This window comes from Procambarus clarkii, chromosome 37, assembly GCF_040958095.1.
Source record: "Procambarus clarkii isolate CNS0578487 chromosome 37, FALCON_Pclarkii_2.0, whole genome shotgun sequence".
Classification (NCBI taxonomy): domain Eukaryota; kingdom Metazoa; phylum Arthropoda; class Malacostraca; order Decapoda; family Cambaridae; genus Procambarus; species Procambarus clarkii.
Genome location: NC_091186.1, coordinates 42,131,711 through 42,147,177, shown reverse-complemented (window position 1 = coordinate 42,147,177; position 15,467 = coordinate 42,131,711). Strand labels below are relative to the sequence as shown.

Below are 15,467 nucleotides of genomic sequence, written 5' to 3'. Positions count from 1 at the left end.
GTGGGACTGGGACGTCCACCTCCCGGGGGTCGTGCGGCCCAGGCTCTGCCTCAGGGGGCTGGGGTCGTTTTTTTCCTTGATGAGGTGGTTCTTCTCCGGCCCCGACCACGGCGGTCTCCAGGTTTGGAGTCCCTGTGCCTTATTTCACCATCTTCGAGGTCAACTCCGGAGCTCACAGTTCCTGCGACGGCGCTGGAATCAATCGTATTGGTGTTGACCAGACCACACACTAGAAGGTGAAGGGACGACGACGTTTCGGTCCGTCCTGGACCATTCTCAATCGACTTGAGAATGGTCCAGGACGGACCGAAACGTCGTCGTCCCTTCACCTTCTAGTGTGTGGTCGGGTCAACATACTTTAGCCACGTTATTGTGACTCATCGCCTGGGATCGTATTGGTGTTTGCCTTTCCATTGGAGACTTTCGGCACTGTAGAGAGAGGGACCTACTGTTGGGTAACAGCTTCTCCTCCGTATCAACCTTCCCTGGCTTTGCACACTGGAGAGGCCACTCCAGACCGACAACCAAAGCGCAACTCCATAGTCTCCAGACACTGATGGATGCCTACTACTACTACTACCTAGAACGGATTGTCGTAAATAGGCTACTGTGATAGACTGGAGACCTGCATAAGCACATATTTGGCTTTACTAGAGGAGTAGGTACTGCCAACTGCATAGCAACATTAACTCAGGTCCGGCCATAGTGATCTTTCTTGATCTAGAAAAAGCATTCGAACTTGCAAGCCCAAAAGCAAATTTACACACCTTAGTTAAAAACATGTAAAGGGAAATATGCTAGCATGGATTCAAGATTACCTAAGTCACAGGTATGCCAGAGTAAAGTTGCAAGGACAAGTGTCGGACTGCCACTTACATGAGAAGGAGTCCTTAATCCTAGTCTTTTTAACATCATTATGGAAAACCTTGTTACCATGACATTTGCAGAAGGGGTTGAATTACTAAGCTATGCTGATGATATAGCATTTGTCATAACAGGTCCTTCACTTCTAAATAAATTACAAGGGGCTTTAGATAAAGAATATCAGATTGCAGCATTTTAGGGCTAAAGAATCGGGCTGTACAGATATTTTAGGCAATGAGACTAGGTGGCAACACTCCAGACAGGAACCTACGCATTCAAGACATTAACCTTCAGTGGGTTACACAATATCAATATCTCGAAGTGTGGATGGATTCTAAAATGACATTCAACAAGCAAATTCAATATCTGAAGGAGAAAGCAAAATCATGACTGAATATAATGAGAACAATCACAGGGCCCTGTCTAGGAGCGAGAAACGAAGTGTTAAGAATGTTTTACACACTCATCGTTTGTTCCCTAGTTGATTATGCAGCGCCTGCCTTACTAACTCTTTTTCCTGGCCAGTGGGTAAACGATGAGGTTATTCAAAATGATGCAATGCGAGTCATAACAGGGGACTCCCAGATGGACTAAAATACTGACCCTAAGACTAGAAACCAAGCTAACGTCAATTTAAATTATGGTAAAAGGGATTGTTGCCTGCATACTGACCAAGATATTGACTAGACCCAGAATCAGTACATTTAAAGAAATAATCACTGGAGCACTACAAAAAAGTCTTAGTACAAAAGAGCTTCCAATAGCAAAAGGTTGACCCATTGTGCAATTAACACCATCAATACATTCGATATAACAAATACAGTCACTGAGAGCGGTGTCGACGAAATACATACAGACTTCGTTATGCAAGTCCCTTATGAATCGGTGCCAGCGGACTTTAAGTTTATGGCTCTTGAAGGAAAAAAAGAACCAGACTAATCCTCATCTGTTACGTAATATTGCACAGATGAATATAGAGGCAAACTTGGCATCCGACAGCTTCACATACTTCACAGATGGATCAGTAGACCAGCAGGGACAAGAAACTGGAGCTGCAGTTAAGGCAGGAAATTCTGAAAATAGTTGGAGACTCTCAAACGGGTTTACAACTTTACAGATAGTAGCCATTCAAAAGGCTTTGAAACATGCTCTTGCTGAATACCGACATGTTATCATACATACAGATTTGATAATTACCATTGAAACCTTGCAACAAGAACACATACGTGACAACATCCATCTGATCACAAATGTCATATCATTAATGCAAACACTCAAATGTCAAGACCGTCGGGTACTTATCAACTGGGGGAAAAGTCAGGTGGAAATAAAAGGAAATGACATTGCAGACGATGCTGCAAAACTTGCAACTAAGTGAAGAAATGTAGACATTTACATACCACAGAGCCTATCTCAGATTAAGAAAGTAATTAGAAATTGAGAAATGCAGAAAATATACAGTGACCACAACACAGCAGTTGTAGCATTATTATCTGCGGGGTGGTACAAGAATTCAACCAACTACGAACCACTTATTTTACTGAAAGGGAGCATTAGAACAACAGAAGTACACTTACATTGCATCAGTCTTGGATACCCACGTGCATGAGAAATAGGCTTAGAGTTTCCAGAAGATAAGAGGAAGTGTCAGCACTGTGGAAAAATGCCCGACAGACCACTGAAATATTACACAGTGCACAGTTACAAACCAAATAAGATTTCAATAGAGTAGAAGAAATTGTTAAACACATGGGGCAAAATCTTACTGAAGCTACCAGACAAGTCATAAATACTCATACTACGCCTAAGTAAAACAGAAACAAGTAACACTTAGTGGGCCAGCCAGACGCTTAGGGCCCACGCAGGAATATCTTTGCAAAAAAAAAATTAACTTATCATAGTGATGACAGTGTCACACTGGTCTATGTGGAATTCACACTACTGTTATTCAATAGTAACTTATCATGGTGGTGACAGTGTCACACTGGTCCATGTGGACTTCACACCACTGTCACTCAATAGTCCATTGTATGTGGCAACGTTCCACGAGAGTGAGACCCCTCGAAGTGGACGTTTCTCGACACGACCGATCGAGGTGGGAGTTCCTGTTCCTCTTCCTCCCGGTCCATCTGTTACTCCGGTTCTGGCTTGGCTGGAATCCTATTGGGGGAGAGTTCTTTCCCTGGCCCCTTGGTGGCAGGCACATCCTTGGTTTTAGGCGCTGATTGCTCGGTGTCTGATCCTAGGCGTTTTTACGCGGCTCCGTCTCTTCCAGCTGGTCGGGCCAGTGAGGTACCTCGCTGGTTCGCTTTATGTGCCTGGTATTTCTGCCCTGTGTGTATTGCCATTTGTTTTGTGATCACGTCGCTAATTTGATCGTGCCCCACGTGCGATGTTTTTCTTAGCGACAGTGCAAATTTTCTTGGTGGGCTTTCCGCCATTTTCTTTCTCTTTGTCGGGTTTCGTCAGTGTCGGACAAGGTTGTTTTGTCCTTTCTCTCTTGGGTTTTCCTGGATCAGCATCTCATGCCGATCACTTCTGCTCCATTCTGCAAGCTTTCTTATGCATTTTTCACCTCAGGCCTGCTCATGCTCCGCCTGAGCCTTCTTGGTCTTTGAATAGGGTCTTTCCTTTCTTTATTATTATCGGGTTGTTGTGGCTCCTTCGTGATTGCTTTAGGAAATCTTAGGTTTTTGTGTTTGGCCTGTGGGTATCGATCGGGTTGGGGAGCTTCATGCTCTTTTCCGGCGCCGGGGGTTGTGAGTGTTTGGTCATGGTGGTTGTTTTGTTCGTTTGTAGCCGATTTGTACTTTTCTGGCGATGTATGAAACGCGGACTTCCGGAAGGGTCCTTGGGTTGTGGATGGTTGATTGGTTACGTTCTGTATCCAGTAGCTGATTTGCGCCATTACCTGCATGTCAACGGTCCTGTGTCGGTGGACGCCCTCTGGGTTGATCTGGTTTCCTCTGTTCCAGGGGTCGTGTGTTGGCCAGTGTCATTAAGTCTAGCCAGCCTGCAGTCTACCCTCATGCCAATTATATTAGTGAGTATGTCGTTCTTTTGGTTATCTTTGGCAATATGTCTTGGGACGATATTCGGGCGCCAAGGTTTTGGAGGTCGAACAGGGTCCTGACCTCTAAGTATCTTGTGAACGTACCAGGCCCTCTGCGGTCTTGTGTTGCTTTAGGGTGCCTGTCTTTTGAGGACGTAGGTGGCAAGTTTAACCGGACTGTAGTCTGTTTTGTTTCGCCTACCTTTCTGGGTGCCTTACCTGGTTGATGGCAAGTATGACATACTTTAAGGGGGCATATCGATGTAAAATTAAAAGTGGTTCAATTTGCTTATAAATTTTTTATGAAATGGTTATAGAAAGGGCTGCAGCTGGTCCAAGTTTCATCATCACACCCTAAACAGAAAAGGAGAAAAAAAATAAACAACGAATTATGCAACGAATTTTCAAATAGTTTCAGGGAACACATGTGTCAACTAAAATCATTTCTATAACACTCAGATATTAAATTAAGCACATAATAAAGGATTCTAGTGATCAGTTTTATCAAAAAAGTGTTTAGTGCATTAATATCATTTTTCAAAGTTACCCTACTAAAAAAATATGCAATATATGATATTTATAAATTTTTATAAAATCAACAAATAGACTTTGGACTAAAATGTCTACTAGAGTCTGTAGACGCACAAACGCTACATATAAGGTGTAATTTGCATGTAAATTGATTAATAAATGAAAGCTCTGAAGTAATTTGAAGGTGTAAATTACTTTCCAGAGTAAAATAAAGATCCAAGTTCGGCCACCTGTAGCTGAGCTTGACTTCGACAGATTTCGTTCATAATTGGCACCCTTGCAGATAGGCATCCATTGAGCAAGGTGTGCAAGTTTCATGCAAATCCCTTGATAACAAACGAGAAAAAAAAATTGGCCAAAAAAAAGAAAAAAAAAATATATAAATATAAATATATTGAACATACATATTACAATTATTACAAGAGTTTGTGCTTCTACAGCACATAGTAGACATTTTAGTTGACACATGTGTTCCCTGAGATTATTTGAGAATGTTGAACATTCGTTGCATAATACGTTGTGTATTTTTTTTCTCCTTTTCTGTTTAGGGTGTGATGGTGAAACTTGGACCAGTTGCAGCCCTTTCTATAACCATTTCATAAAAAAAATTATAAGCAAATTGAACAATTTTAATTTATAACGATTTATTTCGATATGCCCCCTTAAATGAAAATTATTCATAGGCACCTCTCTGAGGGGGGGGGGGGTGCCAGGTTCTGGCTCGTGGTCCCCAGTAGGAATAAGAACTCTGTAACTGATGACCACAACTAATATAGCACTATATCAGTTCTGGATAGCGTCTGGGAGACTTTTGGGCTCTCCAAGAAACTGGCGTTTCATTACATTCAATACTTTGTGTGTGTGTGTGTTACTCATACAATAAATTTGTATTTACTAATAATTGTCCTTTCTTCGTTGTCATTTAATCTCTGCATTTTATTTATAAAGTGTTTTTTAGGACCTTTATAATTCTTGTATATTTTTAAGTGTCGACCCCATTAAACGTTAATTATACTATACTACTCTTATGTAATGTTCCAGTTGCGTCTCTAAATTACATCTTAGTATTTCTTTTCTGTCAATAATGTAAATAAACTACTGTACTGTTGTTAGAACAACTGACTCCATAATGTAAAAGTCTATACCTGTCATCAATAAGTGAAACTAGTGCATGCTAGTTTGCCCCCTCCCCTCATTTGGGGTATGGAGGGAGGCATACCCGGTAATCTAGCTTACCTCACCGTCAGTTCTATTCCGATATGCCTGGTCGCAGTTTGAGATATATACAAGAGTTGTTACATTCTTGTACAGCCACTAGTACGCGTAGCGTTTCGGGCAGGTCCCTGGAATACGATCCCCGCCGCGAAGAATCGTTTTACAACCAAGTACACGTTTTACTGTTGAGTTAAACAGAGGCTACAGTTAAGGATTTGCGCCCAGTAAATCCTCCCCGGCCAGGATACGAACCCATGACAAAGCGCTCGCGGAACGCCAGGCGAGTGTCTTACCACTACACCACAGAGACTATAAAAGTCGCTGAGTCGACTTTTGAGTTGTGTTGCTGAGAAAAAGTTGAGTCGCTCTGGCTCCGATCTCCCGTTTCCAGTGTTGTTTTGCCTTCGAAGCTTTTCCTTTCACGCGTTGAAGCGTGAACCAAGAGTTTAGAATAATAATAATAATAATAATAATAATAATAATAATAATAATAATAATAATAATAATAATAATAATAATAATAATAATAATAATAATAATAATAATATTTTATTTACAAACAGGTACAATGACTTAGTGAGATTACATTAGAGGGATATTTTTACATTCTTGCAATGTTAGTAACACACATAGCGTTTCAGGCAGGTCCTTAAGCTAACATATCAGGTAAGGTGAAAAAGTACATTATGGTAAGATTATATTTCAACAATATAAACTGATTTAGGTGATTACACTTGTAGAGATTAAGTACTTAACTAGTCGTAAGTATTAATATTGGGGAAGTGGGTAGTACAAGAACAGTGTGAGTTTGAAGCACAAGGTAGGAAACTATGAGGATGTAATTAGGTTCATTTTGGTCTTACTTTTGAACCAGGTATAGTTTGGAACATTTTTAATTCATCAGGCGGTAACTTCCAAAGACTGGAACCTTTCATTTGCATAGAGTATTTGCTCAGATTTAGCCTGACTCTGGGGATAACAAAGATATGTTTATTTCTAGTGTAGTGCTCATGGGTTCTATTACACCAATCATGGAAAAGTTTCAGATCAAGATTAGCATTTTGGAACAAGGTTTTGAACATGTAGATAGCACATGAGAATGTGTGGAGGAAGTGTATGTTTAGCATGTTAAGGGATTTAAACAGAAGGGGTGTGTGTTGTCTTTAAAACAGAGATTGTTATAGTTCTGAGAGCAGATTTTTGCTGAGTGATGATAGGCTTGAGGTAATTTGCAAATGTTTATGAGTTACAAACATAATGTTGGATTTCTAGAAAGAGCTAGTATATACAATGCCTAAAGCCATTAATACGCACAGCATTTCCGGCTGGGAGTGGGGAAAAACACTTAGACTAAAACGTAATACTAATTGAGATCAAAGGATAAATTGAGTTGAAAAAGGTTAAAAAGTTGGAAAAAAACATGATGGAAATCAGCAATTATACAAGTTGGTCAACAGTATTGTTTGAAAATAGCAAGACATGGGGTTGACATTTAGGGGTTAAGGTAGATTTCATAGAGTTTATTAGGCAGTACTTAGTTTTTCTCTTAAACTGGTTGAGAGGGTACAACCTCAGACGTAATTGGGAACGTCATTCCACATTCTGGGTCCCTTGATTTGCAGAGCATTTCTAGTTTGGGTCGAGTGCGACATTTCCAAGTTGCACTCTTGGAGCATCAAATAGGTATTTGTTTTTGGTGCGGTGCCCATGGGTTCTGTTACATCCTTCTAGGAAGTGTTTAAGGTCAGGATTAGCATGACAGTTCAGAGATTTAAATATACAGAGTACACTTGAGAGAATGTGCAGTGACTTAATATCTAACATATTCAAAGATTTAAGGGTGCAGTGTGCTGTCTGGGGACAGAGTTTGTTATTGTTCTAATGGCAGATTTGTGTTGAGTAATTAGAGGACGTAGATCATTTTGGGTAGTAGAACCCCAAGCACAAATACAATAATTGAGATAAGGATAGATGAGAGAGTAATAATAAGAGAGGGTTACCAGGGCAGGGCGAGGTACATAATACCTGATATTAGAAAGAATGCAAAAAGTTTTAGAAACTTTTTTGCTATATTGTGAATGTGTCCCTGGAAATTCAGCTTGTTATCCACAAGAACATCAAGGAATTTACCATCTACTTTGATACTAATTTGGATAATGTTTATTCTTAGATTAGTTTGATCTGAGGATTTATTACCAAACAAAATAAAGAAGGTTTTGTCAATGTTAAGGGTGAATTTGTTTGCAGTTAGCCAAAGATGGACTTTATTTAGTTCAGTATTCACTGTATAATTCAGAGTAAGAGCGTTAGGACTGGAGAAAAGGAAGGTTGTGTCATCAGCAAATAAAATTGGGTTAAGGTGTTGAGAGGCATTTAGAAGGTCATTCATGTAGATGAGAAAGAGGAGAAAGCCAAGTATGCTGCCCTGTGGAACACCGATGTTGATGGGAAGTGTGGGAGAAATGGAATTATTCACAGAAACATACTGGAGCCTGTCAAGGTAAGACTAAAGGCATTGGAGGGTGACTCCATGACCTCTTACTCCATAATGATGTAATTTAAGAAGAAGGTTTTGGTAGTTGACAGTGTCAAAAACATTGCATAGGTCAACAAATTAGCCAACAGGGAACTCATTTTTATGAAGAGCTGCATGTATCAAGTTAATCATACTGATCAGTGCATCGTTAGTGCTTTTTTTTTAGGTCTGAGGCCATGTTGGCAAGAGCTAAGTATATTGTGTTTAGCTAAATAAGAGTAAAGATGCTTGTGGATTAGCTTTTCAAATATTTTTTACATGGTTGGCAGAATTTATATAGGTCTGAAATTGTTGATATCAGTGAGATCACCACATTTATGGACTGGGGTTACTCTTGCTTTTGTTTGTGTGTGTGGGGAGGGGGGGGGGATATCCAAAAAGGTTTGGAGTTCAAGTGATTTGTTCTAGAGCAGTGCAATGGCTGGAGTTAGAAATCTAGAGACTTTTTTGTAAATCAGAGTTGGTATCTCAGCAAGGGCACTTGACATTGTTTTAAGAGAAAGGCTTATCTCATTAACATCAGAGGAATTAGTGGGAATTAGGTACAGAGATTCTGGATAGCTTCCTGTTAGGTAGTCCATAGCATTAGTTAGGGAGGATGGAATATTATTTGCAAGGAATGTGCCAATGGACAAGAAGAAACTATTGAATTCAATAGCAGTGTCAGAGGCTGAAAGCACACCATCGTCATTGGATAGGAGTATTGTATTTTTATTCAAAATCTTTTTTGATCCTAATATTTGGGAAATAGTGCTCCATGTTTTCTTAATAATATTGTTAACAATAAATAAAAAAAAATATTATTATTATATTATATGATTGGGATTGATTAGTGCGTAGTATAATGAGAGGAGAACAGAGTGTGGAGCATAATATCTGATTTTAGAAAGTATACAGACCGTTTTTGAGACTTTTATAGCAATGTGTTGTATGTTAGTGCTGAAGTTCAATCTCTTGTCTGTGTATAGGCTAAGGAACTTTCCCTCACTTTTATTGCTAATGTTAACATTGTATATCTGAAGTTGAATCTGATTTGATGATTTACTATCAAATAAAATGGTGTTAGTCTATTTATAAGAATTATTATAATAATAATATAATTAATTAATAATTATCACTCTTCCCTCTGCTTGGTCTTGAAGGAAGCCGGCCTCGGATGAAAGGGGGCTGTGACGATCTTTGTCTGGAACCCGTAGGTATGGAACCCGTAGGTATGGAACCCGTGGGTATGGAACCCGTAGGTATGGAACCCGTAGGTATGGAACCCGTGGGTATGGAACCCGTAGGTATGGAACCCGTAGGTATGGAACCCGTGGGTATGGAACCCGTGGGTATGGAACCCGTAGGTATGGAACCCGTAGGTATGGAACCCGTGGGTATGGAACCCGTGGGTATGGAACCCGTGGGTATGGAACCCGTAGGTATGGAACCCGTAGGTATGGAACCCGTGGGTATGGAACCCGTGGGTATGGAACCCGTAGGTATGGAACCCGTGGGTATGGAACCCGTGGGTATGGAACCCGTAGGTATGGAACCTGTAGGTATGGAACCCATAGGTATGGAACCCGTAGGTATGGAACCCGTGGGTATGGAACCCGTAGGTATGGAACCCGTAGGTATGGACCCGTCACTATGTGATGGAGTGCGAAAAGATACGTGAATTTAGAGACAATTCTATAACCAATGTTCCAGCGATGTGTCAATATTTCATTCAAAATGATCTGCTACCAGAAATTTTAGCCAAATATCCCCAGTTTGCTAACTGTAGGTAGTAACAAAGTGATTGTAACCTATCCACCGCTGCCCACTGGACGGGGGCGGTGTGCAGGACAACATATAAATTTTGACACTAGCTCTCCCCATATGTCAGTTGCTTAATTTAGAACCTGTACTTGAGGTCGAATTCGAACCCATTGTTGATGTGACGACTTATATTGAATTTTGTAACTAGCTCATCAAGATTGTAACTTGCTTAGCTAAATGAATTGTGGGGTTCAGTCCCTGAGCCCATTATGTGCCTCTGTAACCCTTTCTTTGGTTCCAAGGGGTTGTCATAGCCAGGGGGTGGTAATGGGGGACGAGCTCCCATGACCTATAAAATGCTCCTATACGGCATGCGTCTCAAATAGCCTCTGACAACCAAGTCCAACTCCTGGCCTGCACGGGTGGCTTAGTCTAAGTCCGGCGGAACTGCTTTTACCGACAGGAGAAGGGGCGAGGGCGTGCCTCTGGCGCCTTAAAACCAGCTGCTCCGGGTAGATGGGACTCGATAGCCTGGGAAGGCAGCCCATCTAGGGGAAGGAAAACCCTGATTTTAAACCTCCGCTGCCTTGCGGCCATACCCTTGTTTTTGGGAAGGCTTCAGGAGTCAACCTCGAGGAAAAATCCGGAGTTGGAGCCCCTAAGGCAGTTCGTTGTTGACGTCGACCTCGTTCTGGCAGCTCCTGCGACGTTGCTGGAACCATGCGTATTGGCATTTGCCTCTCTATTGGATAATTTCAGCAACGTGGAGAGGGGGGACCTGCTGCATGGGTAACAGCTTCTCCTCCATATCTACCTACCCAGGCTTTGCGCCCTGGAGAGACACTCCAGCTTCGCCTCACAGCGTCGAACCAACACGGGAAGCGACAGTCTACCGGTTTTAAGTCTTCTGCTCGATTGGCGAAGAGTGTGACGCCAGGGGTTGCTTCCGACGGTGGGAGGGGTCATCGCGCCCCACTGGGCAGCTACCGCCCGCCTCAAGCTGGGCAAACCCCAGCCAATAAGGTGTTGCCTCGCCACGGTCCGTTAACCTCACTGGGTGCGTGGGGTTTAGGGTGAAAACTGACAAGCGGCCCGACAACTTTGCACCAAGCAATACCAAACCAAAGAAGAAAATATCAACTGCCCTAAAGCTGGGCACATGGAACGTCAGGACACTGACACCAGGTTTCTCTGACGACCTGCAAGAAATCAATGACGCTCGAAAAACAGCAATCATCGATAGGGAGCTGAGCAAGCTGCAGATGGATATTGTTGCTCTCCAAGAGACCAGGCTCCCAGGATCAGGATCTGTGAGAGAGAGGACCTTCTCTTTCTTCTGGCAAGGAAAACCTCCAGATGAGACCAGAGAACATGGTGTGGGATTTGCCGTCAGGAATGCACTGTTGGGACACATTATGCCACCGATGGGGGAAACCGAACGAATTCTGTCTCTGCAACTGTACTCCCAAACAGGACCAGTCAATGTAATTAGTGCATATGCACCAACCCTGACTTCTCCAGCAGAGGCAAAGGAAAAATTCTACGATGACCTCAACAGAGTCATAGCGAGAATCCCTGTAAAGGAGCCACTGTTCATCCTCGGCGACTTCAACGCCAGAGTGGGTGCCGAGCACAACATTTGGCCCACTTGCCTGGGTCAATTCGGCATAGGAAGGATGAATGAGAACGGGCAACGTCTGCTAGAACTCTGCTGCCTTCATGGTCTTTGTGTCACCAACACGTTCTTCGGCACAAAGCCTCAACACCGAGTATCTTGGAGACACCCCAGATCCAAGCACTGGCACCAGCTTGACCTGATTCTTACCAGGCGTGCAAGTCTACCCAGCGTCAAGATTACGCGTAGCTACCAGAGTGCTGTCTGTGACACCGACCACTCCCTGGTATGTAGCAGGGTCAAGATGCAACCAAAGAAGATTCATCACTCGAAAAAGGCGGGCAGACCTCGCATCGACACCACCAAGACCCGCAACCAGGACAAGGTGGAAGATTTTGCACACGTGCTCGAGGAAGCTCTTCCTGGCCCAGCTGGGGTCACTGCCTGTAAAAGATGGGAGCACTTCAGAGACGCTGTGTTCAACGCTGCCATTTCCACCTTTGGCAAGAAGACCAGCAGGTCGGCAGACTGGTTCGAGGCTCACTCGGAAGAGATGACACCTGTAATCGAAGAGAAGAGAAACGCCTTGGCAGCCTACAAAGCCTGCCCAAGTCGGCGCAACTTACAGATCCTTCAGGCCGTCCGCTGCAAAGTGCAGCAGAGCGCCAGGCGATGTGCCAACAACTATTGGCTCCAGCTCTGCTCCCAGATACAGACTGCAGCGGATACAGGCAATGTAAGGGGAATGTATGACGGCATCAAGCAGGCCCTTGGCCCAATCCAGAGGAAGACCGCTCCTCTGAAATCTGCCACTGGCGAGGTGATTCAGGACCAGACACTGCAGCTGAAGCGCTGGGTCGAGCACTACTCTGAGCTATACGCCAGGGACAATGTGGTCACCGAAGATGCCCTGAGCGCCATTGAGTGTCTGCCTGTGTTAATGGAGCTCGACAGTGAACCGACCCTGGAAGAACTCAGCGATGCCCTAGACTCCCTTGCTTCTGGTAAAGCTCCTGGCAAAGATGGCATTCCTGCTGAGACCTTGAAGTGCTGCAGAGGTAGCCTGCTCATGGAGCTGCACGAAATTCTCTGCCTCTGCTGGGAAGAAGGAGAGGTGCCACAGGACATGAGGGATGCCAACATCGTCACACTGTATAAGAATAAAGGTGACAGGGGCGACTGCAACAACTACCGTGGAATCTCCCTCCTCAGTATTGTCGGAAAGCTGTTTGCTCGAGTCGCATTGAAGAGGCTCCAAGTACTTGCAGAGAGAGTTTATCCAGAATCACAATGTGGATTCAGAGCTGGCAGGTCCACCATCGACATGGTCTTTTCCCTCAGACAACTGCAGGAGAAATGCAGGGAACAGAAGCAGCCACTCTTTGTAGCCTTCATAGACCTGACAAAGGCCTTCGACCTCGTCAGCAGGGATGGCCTGTTCAAGATCCTCCCCAAGATCGGATGCCCACCCAGGCTCCTCAGCATCATCAGATCTTTCCATGAGAACATGAGGGGCACCGTGGTCTTTGATGGCCTAACATCAGGCGCCTTTGACATCCGAAGTGGAGTAAAGCAGGGCTGCGTACTGGCTCCAACCCTATTCGGGATTTTCTTCGCAGTTATGCTGCGGCACGCCTTCGGATCTGTCACGGAAGGCATTCACCTCCGGACCAGGTCGGATGGGAAGCTCTTTAACCTCGCCAGGCTGAGAGCCAAGACAAAGGTTCGGCTGAGGTGTCTGCGCGACTTCCTCTTTGCCGACGACGCAGCAGTCACTGCCCACTCAGCTGAAGACCTCCAACGGCTCATAACCCGCTTCAGCGAGGCCTCTCAGGCTTTCGGACTCACCATCAGTCTGAAGAAAACACAAGTCATGGGACAAGGAGTGGACTCCCCACCTGACATCGGCATCTCTGATTCCAAACTGGAAGTTGTTCACGACTTCGTGTACCTGGGCTCCACAATCTCTGACTCCCTCTCTCTTGATACGGAGCTAAACAAACGCATCGGTAAGGCATCTACTACCATGTCCAAACTGACAAAGAGAGTGTGGGCCAACAATAGGCTGACTGAGTATACTAAGATTCAGGTTTACAGATCCTGTGTCCTGAGCACTCTCCTTTATGGCAGTGAGTCTTGGACACTCCGTGCCCGTCAGGAAAGACGGCTGAATGCCTACCACATGCGCTGCCTTAGACACATCTTGGACATCACCTGGCAGGACAAGGTGACAAACAACAACGTCTTGGGGAGAGCAAGAATCACCAGCATGTACACAATGCTGAAACAGAGACGAATGTGCTGGCTCGGGCACGTTGTGCGAATGGGCGACGGCAGGATCCCCAAGGATCTCCTGTATGGAGAGCTGAGGCAGGGAAAGCGTCCAGTAGGCAAGCCCCAGCTACGGTACAAAGACGTATGCAAAAGGGACCTGAAAGCCATGGACGTCGATCTTGCTATATGGGAGACACTGGCTGCAGACCGTTCAGCCTGGAGGCAGTCTGTTCAACGAGGTCTCTCCAAGTTCGAGGAGTCACTTGCCAAGGAATCGGAGGCAAAGAGACAGAGAAGGAAAGCCGGTAACCAGGAAGACAGACCAGAATCGGACTTCGTTTGTGCTCGGTGTGGGATGGACTGCCACTCTCGGATTGGCCTCATCAGTCACACCAGACGCTGCACCAGGATTGACAACTAGGGCGCAACTCCATAGTCTCCCGAGACTGAAGGATGCCTACTACTAACCCTTTCCACTACCGCCCACAAGATGGGTATGGGGTGCATATTAAATGAACTAAACTAACTCTCTTCGCTCATTTCACCGAACCATACAGGCTCTGTGATATATTGTTTAATTATTTGAGATTCACAAATAATGCTTATAATTTTATATGTTATAAAAAAGGCAGAGTTCTTGGTTCTTCTTCCGATTTTACAGACTCAGTAAATACTGAGACGTGCACAGAGAGAGATGGCAAAGCATTTCATAATGAATGCCATTGGAGCCCACTGCCGTAGAACCACAGAGGGCTAGGGCAGACTGAAACTCAGAGAGAGAGAAGGGATCATTATAGGAAAGGTGAAGATGAGTACAGAAATTTAAAGGACGAGATTCAAGAATAGGCTTACGAAGAAGGAAGGATTGGGGAAGATGAGAACCAGAACTAACATGAAAAGTGGGAACCCAGTTCGGTCGCGACCTGCAATGGGTCTGCCACAAGAACACCACGGAGGCGAAGGACCGGCGAGACATCGGGAACGAACTTACGAGGGTAAGTTCGTAATTTATTTATTTATTTATTTATTTATTTATTTATTTATGCATATACAAGAATGTACATAAGGAATGTGAGGATACAAATATGGTAATTACAGTCTTGTAAAGCCACTAGCACGCGCAGCGTTTCGGGCAGTAATCTTGTGAATACGCTTCCAGACCAGTGGTAGAGGAGTTTTGGACATAACGGTGGATACATAAGACATCCAGCATGCACGTTTAGCCGAACGGATGGTCCTAAGGGCCACCGCACTCGCCTTTCGAAACAAAAGAAAAGACTCAAGTTTCTGCCGGCGGCGATGTCTCTTCCAGGCTGTACGCTTACAGCAGACAGCCTGAGTACAGTCCACATTCCACCAGGGAACGCACTTCCGCATTCCCCAAGAGGAAGAGCGAGGAATAGAGTGGGGGGCAGCATCAAAGACAGTGTCATGAAAAAGAAGGAGGGCATGAGGGAGAGGCAGAACGGAGAGGTCGGAAATAGTAACATGGAGAGTAAAGAGGCACCAGTCAGCCTCTGCAAACCGCCACCTAGGGAAGGAGAGAGGAGGGTGAAAAGAGAAAAAACTAACAAGGACAGGAAAATGGTCACTGCTATTTGGTCTTGAGGTCAAGATAGGCCTCAAGATCCTATCCT

At 44.3% G+C, this 15,467-nt stretch overlaps 1 protein-coding gene across 1 annotated transcript in view; it reads left to right on the top strand.

Annotated features, from left to right (window-relative positions):
• Positions 1 to 15,467, top strand: part of LOC123765933 (uncharacterized) — a 270,914-nt gene that overhangs the window by 106,748 nt on the left and 148,699 nt on the right. The gene's annotated exons all lie outside the window — the stretch shown is intronic.